Source organism: Amblyomma americanum, chromosome 1 (assembly GCF_052857255.1).
Source record: "Amblyomma americanum isolate KBUSLIRL-KWMA chromosome 1, ASM5285725v1, whole genome shotgun sequence".
In the NCBI taxonomy this organism is placed as follows: Eukaryota; Metazoa; Arthropoda; class Arachnida; order Ixodida; family Ixodidae; genus Amblyomma; species Amblyomma americanum.
In genome coordinates this window covers 190638140-190650157 of record NC_135497.1, presented here as the reverse complement: position 1 = coordinate 190650157, position 12018 = coordinate 190638140, and the positions used below count along the sequence as shown (strand labels likewise).

General features: G+C 49.0%; 1 pseudogene; it reads left to right on the top strand.

Moving 5' to 3' along the window:
• Positions 1-2134: 2134 nt before the first annotated feature.
• Positions 2135-3686, top strand: LOC144115205 (uncharacterized; annotated as a pseudogene).
• Positions 3687-12018: the final 8332 nt, after the last annotated feature.

The following is a 12018-nucleotide window of genomic DNA, read 5'->3' as shown; positions in this document are numbered from 1 at the left end:
TGTGTCTCTAGTATTTGCGCCCACTGTCAAGAACTTGTATTACGCGTGACACTGTCTTTGCTCGCCATCCTGAATTTGTTGTCGAGAAGAAAAAAATGGAAATAACCGAACTTATTATTCGGCACAGTTAGACTTCATTTGTTTTATGTGCAACGCACTGAAATGAATCTCACCTTAGTGCGCGAAGGACGAAATAAAATGCTATGAGCTTTGATTCATAGTTGGTGTTCGTTGATCGCTGAGAGTCGCCTACTTCGCATCTGAACTCTGCTCAGACACTTCGGAACAGTGGGAGAAAGGGGGCGGTCGCCCCTCCATCCAACAATTCCCCACAGGGAGCAGTGCCCCCCCCCCCCGCCTCCTTTTCAAACTGTTTGCACTCATATAAAAATTCTGATATATGCTTCAATTCTAGGACGTTACCAATGTAAAGCACAGCGTAGCTGAACTAGTTGGCTTCGTAGCCAATATTAAAGCTTTTCGCTTGAGTCACGGAAACAAATCATGTACTAATTACGGAAGCAGTTGAATGATTGACCCCTGCTAATGAGCATGACTAACAGAATTGGAACAGAGTATGCGCAAACTTTGTTAATGCGGTGGATCACTCGTCTCGTGTGCATTTTTACTAAGATGCTCGCTTCATTTTAAAAGAAAAATGATAACAAAAATAGAGTATATTAAAATCGGAAATAAACACGCAGTCTTTAAATAAATAGCAAAACAAACTGGAAGTCTTGCTCTCCCACTCTAAAAAAAAGTTCCGGAGTCCCTGATTCTTCTGATTCTGCGTCTATTCCCTGCTTCCTAAATGTTGCTTCTAGAAGGGGGTGGTTGCGGCGGGAGTCCTTTCGTACCAAGTAGCCAATAGAAGAACTAAAGAAAAGGGAGGAAAAGAAAAGAGGCATTGTAAAAATTCTTAAATTCGCAGCGCATATGTGCGCTTAAGTTCTTCGCGTGATATACACAGCAAAGGACGACCTCGCGAATCGGGGGAGTTGAGGATGTAACTGTGCATTTTAAGGTTAAAAAAAATTTCGGGAAGAAATATTTTTATAATATTGTTATTACTACTTTCATTATGTTTAAGTTGTGGTTACCGATATAATGCGCTATTCGCAGGTTACATAGTTGGAACGTTCTTCACGAGAAAAGGCAGGTAGGAAAATTGGTGGGAGGGCCAGGACACCGTGTTCAAATGAATGAAATGCAAACGGGATAAGTCCAGTGCGAACCCAAAACTTAACAAAAAAATAAAAAACTGAAGGAGAAGAAACGCAAACGCGGCTTTTTATCACATTCGAAGATCGCTCATCCCACTTTAAAACGTTCAAAATGATAATCAACAGCGCAAATATCGAACCTGCCTCTACTATAGAATTTCTCACTTCGCCCTTCTCGAATGAACTGACCTGTTCACGTCTAATTTTATTCCCGATTCTCCCACAGTGCTGCAGCAAAACAATTGGAGGGGGCACTTCAGCTCTGCCTTAAGGCTATATGACACGATAGCGTAATGAGCTAATTCCTATATATGAAGTAGGTCATTCTGGGCTTCACACTGGAAGTTCTCATAGCCCTCCTGGCGCAGTGGTGTAGCGGTTAAGCGATGCGCCACTGCCCTACGATGGCAGGTGATACCACCGGTGGGCCTTGTGCGAACCAGATTGATCTTCCCGAGCCACCAATCATTAATTTAACTGCCACCTGCCACGGTGGGCAGTTTGCTCACTATCCAGTGGGGCAGGTTGTGATGACGCCGCAAGGTGACGCGACCTAGGTGGCCCACCTGCCTCCTATGCCCATCTGCATACCCTAGCACATGCTAGGGGACCACCTGCCAGAGCCATGGCCGTGATTTTTCGCTCACAACGCCGACGTCGACAACGCCAACGCCGACACCGTACTTTCTGGAGAACGGGGCCTTTAACGCTATCGCGTTAAATATGTTACAGATTTCCATGTGATGCAATTTCATTTCTGTGGTAATTGAATTGCTCTCGTGTTCAACACACAGGGAACTTCCACTCAAAAGACACTGATGTGTAGCGACGCGCTTCAGAAAGCTGTGGCTCCTTGTGTTTCGAACAAAGGGTCAAATGCGGTGCAGGACTTCCGTACGCATTCCCGGGCCATGGTTGAACCGAGCATCCTCGAGTTGGCCAATCAAGACAGGCTGGTCCCTTCTGCGCTGCGTGGCTGTTGTTGTGCCCGTCGCTCTATCGTCGTCTTTTCGCGCGTTTTTTTTTTTTTAATTTCCAGCATGAACCTGCTGGACCTCGAGAAAATACTTGAAGGGCTATGATATTGCTTCACGAGTGAATGACAATGCCATTCCAGAGGTAGACAGTATTCGAGTCCTAGGGCTGCGCATGCAAGCTAATGGCAAAAACACTGAAACTATCATGAGACTTGAAGCGAGTACCAGCCAGACGTGCCGGCCACTCATGCGTATTTCTAGCAAGCATGCTGGGACGAAGGAGGCCCATCTTTTGAGATTAGTTCAGGACTTCGTCATAAGCCGTGTGCTATACGTTGCCCTCTATCTCAAACTGGGCAAAGCAGAAAAGGACAAAATTGAAATCATAACAACAACAAAATTAACCGCACTAGGTCTTCCTCCGAACACTTCTACGGTAAAGCTTCTGAAGTCTCCAACACTCTGAATGAGCTCATAGAAGCCGCCACGGTGTCGCAGCATCATATACTTTTAAAAAGCAAAACTGGAAGGAAAATCATGGAGCGCCTGCGGTTCGAACCCTCGGGGTGTTCAAAGAGGACAGATAACGTACCTAGAGCAACCAGGGATAGACTCAAAATTCCACCGCTGCCAAAGAACATGCATCCGGTATTTCACGAAGGTAGACGCAAAGAAGGTAGACGCAGTTCAAATTTCAACGTAGATCCGATGTGCTCTACACGGACGCTGCCGAATACGATAGCAAGGCAGCGCACACAGCGGTAGTGGTTCGTGAGAGTGGAGACCCGGTCTCATGCTGCACCGTTAAAAACACAAGTGCAACTGAGGCAGGAGAAGTTGTCATTGCTCTAGCAATAATGCAAAACGGTACAAGGGTCATAGTTAGTGACTATAAGGCAGCCATTAAGAATTATGATATGGACAGAATCTTTGCTGCAGCCGCCAAAATTCTGAGTGAGGTGCAAGTACCATCAAAGGTAGTCTCACTGATCTGGTCCCCGGCTCATCAGGACCTGTGGGGGAACGAGAAGGTGCACGCGATCTCCCAAGGGCTCACTTTCCGGTCGATCGCCGCTGACGCGCCGCCTCCACACGAGGAACACATCCCTTCGGGTGACTAACTCGCAACATTCCATGAAATCATTTCTCATTATATAAGCTCGGTCGTAAGGCCTATCCCGCAGCAGCTTTAAAGCTCAGCAGGAAAGAGGAAATCGTGTGGAGGAAATTGCAAACCGGGGTGTTTCCAAACCCTCAACTGTACTGTAAATGACATCCAGAAGTCTTTAATCCTAGATGTACGCACTGCAATAGCATTGCAGATATAGTCCACGTGTTCTGGACCTGCCCTTTCTATAACGACCCGAATAGAAATATGCAATCTTGGGAGACCTTATTACTCAACCACGAAGCAGAAGAATAACTCAAAGTCATCGGTCTCGCCCTGACCGCCGCCGAGTCCCAAGGTATTCCGGCCGACGGTTAAGGGGAATGAATGGGGGTTGAGGCTAAAGCCTTCTTCCCCGTCATTAAAGTTATTTCTCTCTCTCTCTCTCTGTGACGACAGGCAGCGAGACGGTTGCAAAGGCCTCGCAGCCTCTCACGAAATAATCTCACTTTACTAAATGTCTTGGTAATTCAGCCCATCATTTTATTTATGGTGAAACGCCGAGCCGCGGTATCGCCTGGCCGCTGCGGAAGGCTTGCCCGCCATGCCGGCGTTTCACTGCGGACTTGGCGCTGCGGTGTAAACATGGGCGTAAAGCTCACGCAATTACTCGTGATGCATAGACGAAAAACAGGCGGCGAAGTAGGTGTAACGAAAGGATTCGCCGCACATGTAGCTGACTTTGTGGCAAGCCAAAGGTCAGAAGCAGCAAGCAGAGTTGTACGAGAGCGGGAGGAAAGGTGACCTCTTCCAACGTCCACGCGAAACCCGCGCTCCCGCCCACACATGTTGATCCGGCTCCCGCGCTTTGCATTCAGCGCGCGTGGAACTACTGCCCGGCGCTCACTAATTCGGCAGTGTTTATACCCACTTGTGCAGGCCGGGGCACATCAAAGCGGTTTTATCTCCCGACGAGCCGCTCCGGCGGAAAAGCGGCCCTTTTTATGCTCCCCGGCAATTCTAATTATAGGCCCCAGTGTCCCGGCGTCCACGGGGCTTCGTAATTAGGTTCTCGGCGCGGGCAGTCGCTTTGAAGTCGATCGAGGCTGCGCAAATATTGGGGAGGCGGCCGGGCCCATTCGCAGCGGCGCAAGGTCCGCGCTGGGATGACGAGTGCTGTCGTCGGGAGAGGACGCCGCTGGTATCGGGCACGGGCAGCCGCCGCCCGCGCGCGCGATTCTGGGGCGAGCATGCGCACCTCGATGCCTCGCGTATCGATCGCCCGAGTGGCCTGTGTGCGTGTGCGCGCGTGTGTGTGTGTCAAGGCTGCGCGTGGAGACAAAGAAAGACGCAGGTCTTTGTCTGCCGTCGTCGGTTCCTCGGTGGAAAGCGTCGCGCGCGCGTCCATTTCTCAACGCCGCTTATTCTGGCCGCGCTATAAAGGTGGCGCTCTTTTTTTCCCCGCCGAGACAGTCCTCCGCTAAGACGCGGCAGGTCGTGATCGATCGAATGTGCCCTCAACGTCGTGCGGCCCGGCTGTGCTGCCCTGCGGCGAGCGTCGTGGAGCCACTCACGGACGGCTCGCCCCGCGGCGGTGGGAACAGTGATGGGCGCTCTCGTGAGAAGCCTGAAGCAGCAGTGTTCCATACTGTGGCCAGAGAAGGTCCCTCAGTTGGATCCAAAAATCTCTATTTTGGGCCCTTTTTTTTCCCTGAAGCACATTGAAAACTGCGTCAGTGTGAAAAAAAGTGAAATGATACCCGCTCTTAAGATTGCCTGAAACTCCATAAAAATTCCCTTTTCGCCAAAATATTTTTTCTCAAGTTCTCCGAAAATGATAAAATTCCGCGAACCCTGTAGGTTACAAAAAAAAAAAAACGGGCCTGCTTCGACCGTCACTGGTTAGGTGCCGGTATTGGAGACACAGTACACGTTTTTATGGTTAATGAATTTTTTTATTGTTTTACGAGCCAAAGGAACGCTGTGGGCATGGAGGTACGCTGCAGTGGAGGGCTCCAGATTAATTTCGACTGCCTGGGGTTTTCTCAACGCGAACCAGAACCTCACCACGCGGGCGTTTTGCGCCGCTTAGCCCCCATAGATATGCTGCAGCCATTCGACCCCGGGATGACTCGTGAACTTGGACCGAACGGCTCAACGCCAAATCACTTAGCGACCGTGACGAGTTCAACCGCGTTTTGAACATGTGGCTAGCGCACCAGCGCCGAACGTGGAACCGGGCGATCAGCGAACGATCCGCGCACTCCCAGTGATGCCGGCGCGAGCCATCGATCCCGTTTCGGCCGAGTAACTGTTCGGCTGTGTGCCCGGCCATCGGCCAGGATGTGGCGGTCGTAGAGTGAGAGCCCCGCGTGCCCCCAAGCTCCCCCTTTCGAGCACCACGGTCGCGTTCCGTTCGTTGGGTCAAGGACCTGCGGTGTTTGTCTCATTTTTCCCACTTTGGAGCGCCTATGCAACAAGAGTGTCACGTGCCAGCCACGTGCGCTGCTCGGTCGTCGCTTGCGAGGCCCTGAACAAGCCCGAAATGCGCCACTTCTCTCCCTTCTCCTCCCCCCCCCCCAAATCCGTTCATATTCCAGCCGCCGATCGCGCCGAGAGTTGACAATGCGCGCCGCACGACCGATGGCAGCCTCCGATGTTCACTGCACCCTTGCGTGTTAGCGACCCGATTGTGTTCGCTGCGCTGAGTACCGAGCACCGCGTTTTACCACGGGTGCGCACACATGAAAAAAACTACGGCTCATTATAGCCGTCTTTTCCTCATTAAAAAAAAGAGCCATGCACACGCATACACGCACACGCACGCACGCAGCCAGACAGGCACGCAGGTGCTTCGGACTATTCAAGCGTCATAGTATACCTGGCTTTTTTTCCATATCTCCTCTATTTGCACTCATTATTATCCAAGGTATTTTTAGCCCGTTACAAGTGATGAATGTTATTCGCTCCAGCAAACTTTTTTTTTTCTTCTAATTGTACGCATGTGCTCTCAAATACGCCTCTGCTATTGTGCACTTCGTCGCACTCAGATGGTGTGTCGTCCTCTTCTATATATTAGTTTTGGGATCCAGTGTGCGCGTGAGTGAGTGAGTGAGTGAGTGAGTGAGTGAGTGAGTGAGTGAGTGAGTGAGTGAGTGAGTGAGTGAGTGAGTGAGTGAGTGAGTGAGTGAGTGAGTGAGTGAGTGAGTGAGTGAGTGAGTGAGTGAGTGAGTGAGTGAGTGAGTGAGTGAGTGAGTGGTATGGCATGGTATGGTATGGTATGGTATATGGGATTTAACATCCGAACGCTGCGCATTGGCTATAAGAGACGCCATAGTGGAGGATGTCCGTTTAATCTCAACCATTTGGGGATCATGAACAAACTCCAACTCGCCGGAAGCGTAAGCAATAAGAGTTTGTATGGGCATCCTATTCAAAGAAGTGTGGCCAAAAAGAGCTGTGGATTGGTTAAGATTACGCCTGGCTTTTAAACAGGCTGGCAAATATTTATATTCTTGACTGTTTAATAGCTATATGCAGATCAAAGTCGTGCGCGGCCGCTGAAACCGGCAAGAGAAAATCCATATCAAAAAAGCAAGTTTGGAGAGTTCGCTTCTACTTGCCTCTCTTCGTTTCACATACGTGTCCTTTCGACTGTTTTTGTTATTTTTTTCAGCCAGCATTACGACCTCTGAACAGTAATAAGTGGCCCGGGAATGCGCACGCTAACGTGGTGTTGTGTGCACGTTCTTGGCACATCGACGTGCGAATGCTGAATCAGTTTTGTTGATCCATCTGGTATTCTCTTTGTGCCACCGCTGAGTGATCGCTTGCTATTCCGCTGAACAGTCGTGCAATGCGTGCGTGTTCCAGGTTTGCACCACGCGCAATGCTGTGACGTGTCGAGACGCCATCCCGTGTTAGCGACATGCAGAGTGACGTTGTTGTGGAAGGAAAGAAGTAAGCGCAGTGATCTTAAAGGGACACTGAGGTCAAGTTGAAGTTGGCCTCCATCGATATATTGCCGCATTCTAAAGACGAAGAGGCCACTTTCACAGTGAGAACGGAGCTTTTATCAGATAGAAAAGGTAAAAGAAGAAATGAAATACAGATTACGCCATCACCAGCTGTTTTCACAAGCAAACTGCGCTGTATGGAAGCATTTTTTGCGCGGATTCCAGAGGCCTGTTTACGCGCCATTCACTTCATAATATTAGTCACGAAGGTCACTTCGGTGAAGTCGTCACGGGTTTAAACCGAGTGGTGGGAAGGTTCTTGAACCCAATTTTGTCACCAATACAGTCGAGCCCACTTATAACGAACCTGATAGGAACGTCTTGCAGTGGACTAACATCGAGAGGTGCTTGATCATGATCATTTCAGTACCCTGTGGAGTGCGCCCCACAAGCCATATGTGACAAAGGGACTGAGAAGATCCCAGGCCATTCTACTACGTCGAATTCGCACGGCCTCTGCTCGCACTCCTGCCTGGATGCATAAGACGGGCATGGCATCGTCTCCGCTATGTCCTTTATGTGGTGTGTGCGGGGATATCGAACATTATATTATGTACGGCCCAGAGTACAACGCAGAAAGGTATGTGATGTTCGCTTCCTTCAAGAAGACAGGAACCCGTCACAGCACAGTTCAGGACATTGTCTACCCGAGTGGAAACCAGGCATGCAGAAGGGAGGCTGCACACCTTCTTTTAACATTTCTGTAGGACACGGATCTTGTATCTAAATGGTTACAGCAGGAACGAACTATGGTCAACTGTGAACGAATGTGTGCGTAGATGGTGTCTTCTGGAGTGGACTACGTTATATTGTGAGTGAATGTGTGTATGGATTGTGGCACTACAATGGACTATGTTCTATTGTGACTGAATATGCGCATAGATGGTGACTTCTGGAGAGGACTGTGATGTGAACTGTGTGGAGTGAATGTGTGCATGGATGGTGACTGCGGGGAGTGGAATATGTGCTATTATAAGAGACTGTGCGAATAGCGGGGTAGATCCGACAGGTTTCAGGACATTATTAACATAGAAGTGACGCTACGGGGGAGCAATTGCCGGCAGAATAAGCAAGGCTAATCCCACCTGTAGCATTCAACACCTCAACTCAACTGGACTAACATTGTATTCATTCTTTTTTTTTTTTCGCGGTGAGTGGTATAGATCCTCGGGCATTTAGGGCAGTGGTGTCCTTTGCATTGCAGCCAGCAGTCTACGCATCATACTTTTGGCTCGTAATAAAAACTAACGGTGAAACAGTTTTCGGCACTTCAATGAAGTGGGCGCAGTCATTCTTCTCCTCTGTGAAATAAAACAACATATACGCGTCCGGACACTTAAAAAGAGCATTTTATGGTAAATTTTATAGCAGCATATGACGCCTTTTCGGACGTGGTCTTGAAAAGAGGAGAACGATTGATTCTTTATGTAGGAAAACACTTCAGCATAGTTGCAGAAAAAAAGCTCAAAGCCGAGGTGAGATCGTGAAACGTGGCGCGAAGCCTAATAATGAGATACAGAAGCATCGATAAGGCGGCAAACTCTCGAGCGAACATTTATGCCGGCGCAGGCCACGGTTGTGGATGCTGTCGCTCAGCTGCGAGCACTAATAAGGCAGTAATTACTCATTAGCACCCACCCAAGCTCAGCCATATGGTGACAAAATAAAGCTGTACAGCTTTCACAAAAACATCGTTGCTGAAGCAAAATTGGCCCTGGGGCGAGGTTCGAACCCTGAACCAGCGCCTGTCCTCTACCAAATGAGCTAACCAGAACGACGCCGTATGCGGGGGTGCAAATGAGTAATTACTACATTAGTGCAAATCCATCTAACCCTGTGGGATTCCCCTCAACATTGGATCAGCTGTGAGCGTGCTAAACGCAATTTCACTGGCGCCAAACAGGGCATCACTGACACCTTCAGAACCCGCGGCCAGAGACGTCAAACTTTGGGAAGTGATGTCGTAAGACGCGTACCCCCCGCAATCTCCGTTAGACGCGTAGGGCAATGCGCGTTTGTGAAACAGCAACGGTACCGTTCACAACAGTGCATTATTTAACTGACGATCGCGATAACTGACCAGTGCGCCTGGTCGGCATGTATCGCAACGCAGCCGCCAGCGAGCGCATTACAAAATTTCTCGCCGCGGACGGTGCCTTCATGCTAGCGTCCTTTTTTGCTCATATTAGCTGAAACGGCCCATCGAAGACGTCTGTAGAGGCAATAATCCACAGCAAAACAGTATCAACTGTTTTCTAGCCATCGCAGTTTCGTTTAACCAGAGCAGCCACCATGAAAACGTTGGTACGCGGACACTATTTTTTAAATGAGTGCTGCACCCGGCTGCCATAACCTAACGCGTTCTTGACGGTAAAAAAAAAAAATGAGTCTACGTCGAATGCGACCTTTCTTTGCTTGCACACTGGCCATACAATTAGATGTATCGTGATAAAAGAATTGGATGCAGATGGGCGGGGAGATGAATCACTCGATACATGGTCGCACAACTCAACGAGCGGAAGGCACATAACACAGATGAACATTATGAAAAACAGCGCAAAAAAACACAAGAACCAACAGACACGACAACACATGACCAACTCGCCCAACTCGCTCTGCTTCTACAGCAAAGATGAACAGGAAGTCCGATATCATGCCACTGATTTCAACTATAGTGCTCTTCCTCTAGTATACAGGGTGTTTCACCTGAGACGTTACACAATTTTGTAGCGAGAGCTACACTACGCCAGCTCTCCGAGCCTTCAGCGTGGCATCCCTTGAGCTCCGTGGCGGCGCCGGTTGGCCACGTGGTGCGGAGCAGCTGCTGCTGCCGGCGGCGCGGCGTGCCGGCAAAACCGAGCTGCAACAGCTGTGCGCATGCGCCGTGTCGAGTGAGGGGTTCGGCGGAACCGCCTGGGCAAAGATGGAGAGCGGAGGAGAGGGCGAGCTGAGCTCGGCAGCTCTGAAAGAAGCCAGGGCTCGGAGTTGGAACGAAACCAAAAGGAGGCGGCGAGCCGAGGAGACGGAGGAAGAGCGATAAGCGACGTAAGAACTACGCGATTCGGAAGGTGCGCCTAGCCGCCGATAGTGAAACCACGTCCGGGGACGAAGATGAAGTAACGCCCAGCTATCGCGTCATTCCAGGTTAAACCAAAGCTAAACCACAGCCAATTTTTTTTTTAAAATAGGCTTTTTGAGTCAGAAGCGCGCTTTTTTCTGTAAAGCATTGTCAGCGGTGTAGTACATCAGAATACAGCTAAAACGTGCTAACTAGCAGATTGGTTAGCTATAATATTAAATAGTTGTCTTTTTAACTATTATCTTTAGGCTCTTTAATTAACGAGAGGCGTGAAGACCACCGCAAATAATATCCATATGAGTTTTTACAATTTCGAAAACGCGGTAACCTTCGACGCTGTTGCCCAACAAATTTTGGCTATATCGCGCCAAAATACATGCGCTTTCTTGAAGCTTGCAGGAAAAGCGACCTCTTCAGTGCGCGTAACTCGTCGAAATAGCCAAAATTTGTTGGTTAGGTAACTGCGTTTTAAGAATTCTAAAAACTGATATGGATAAAATGGCAGTGGACTACACGCTTCTTAATAATTAAGGAGCCTGACAGTAATAGTTAAAAAGTCAAGATTTCAATCATAGTTAACCAGCCTGCTAGTTAGCAAATCTTAGCTGTATTCTGATTTATTATACCGCTGACCGCGCTATGCCGAAGAAAGCGCTCTTCTAACCTAAAAAGCCTATTTTTAAAAATTGTGTAAAGCCATAGGTGACACACCCTGTATAGGATTTTCCGTCGTGTATGGCGCATTTTGACCTCGGTTCCCAATGCATCTCTAAAACACATCTACTGCTTCTATACTACTACACACCCCCGTAGAGAGCAGTGCGTTGTCCCGTGTCCTTTGTTTCTGTGTGCTGTGCTTCCCGCTGGTTTTCTTTAGATGAAACAGGAAACAGCGTGTTGGACAGGACAAAGGGGAGGATCGACTTGACAGCGCTGCGTCTTGTCCCGTCTCACAATATTTCTCGTTTATCGACCACGTATGCAGCCAAGTAGCGCAACGCTCAGCTGCATGGAAACAAATGGAAAAGTGATTATACTTCTTTTTTAAGGTCTAGTGTGTTTGTTTTCGCTAAACCCAATCTAGATGGTCGGCAAGTAAGTGGTTCAAGGGAATACAACGGCTTTCGAAGGTTTCCGACCGATAAGTGCGCAGAACGTTTGCCGCAAGGCTTGTTCTCTCTCTCTCTGTTTATTGAAGTGTGAGGGGGGAAAATGGCACCATTCCGAGCAAAGCTGTGTGGGCTGCGCGTATTTATTCCGGCAGTTGCATTCTCTTTTCCACAAAACATGCGTGTCGCTGACATTCGGTCGTAGCACGGTCACTGTTGAGGGAGCCAGAAAAGCCGAGTTGCAGCACATGCCTCTCACGTATAGACAGGATGAATTCTCAGGAACAGACTTTGCGCAACACAAAATAACAGCCAAGTGGGCGGGGACAACTCTACCTTTATAGGGCTTTTCGCGTCCGCACGCCCGTTGTTTACAGTTTCCCAATGCCCGTTCGAGACAGTCATGACACAACTAAAGTGGTCCGGGAAGAGTGCGCTACTTGAGATGCCGGATGGAAACTGTCCCCGAAGGAAGCGCCTGATTGTTCCTTCGTTGTCGCCTTGTT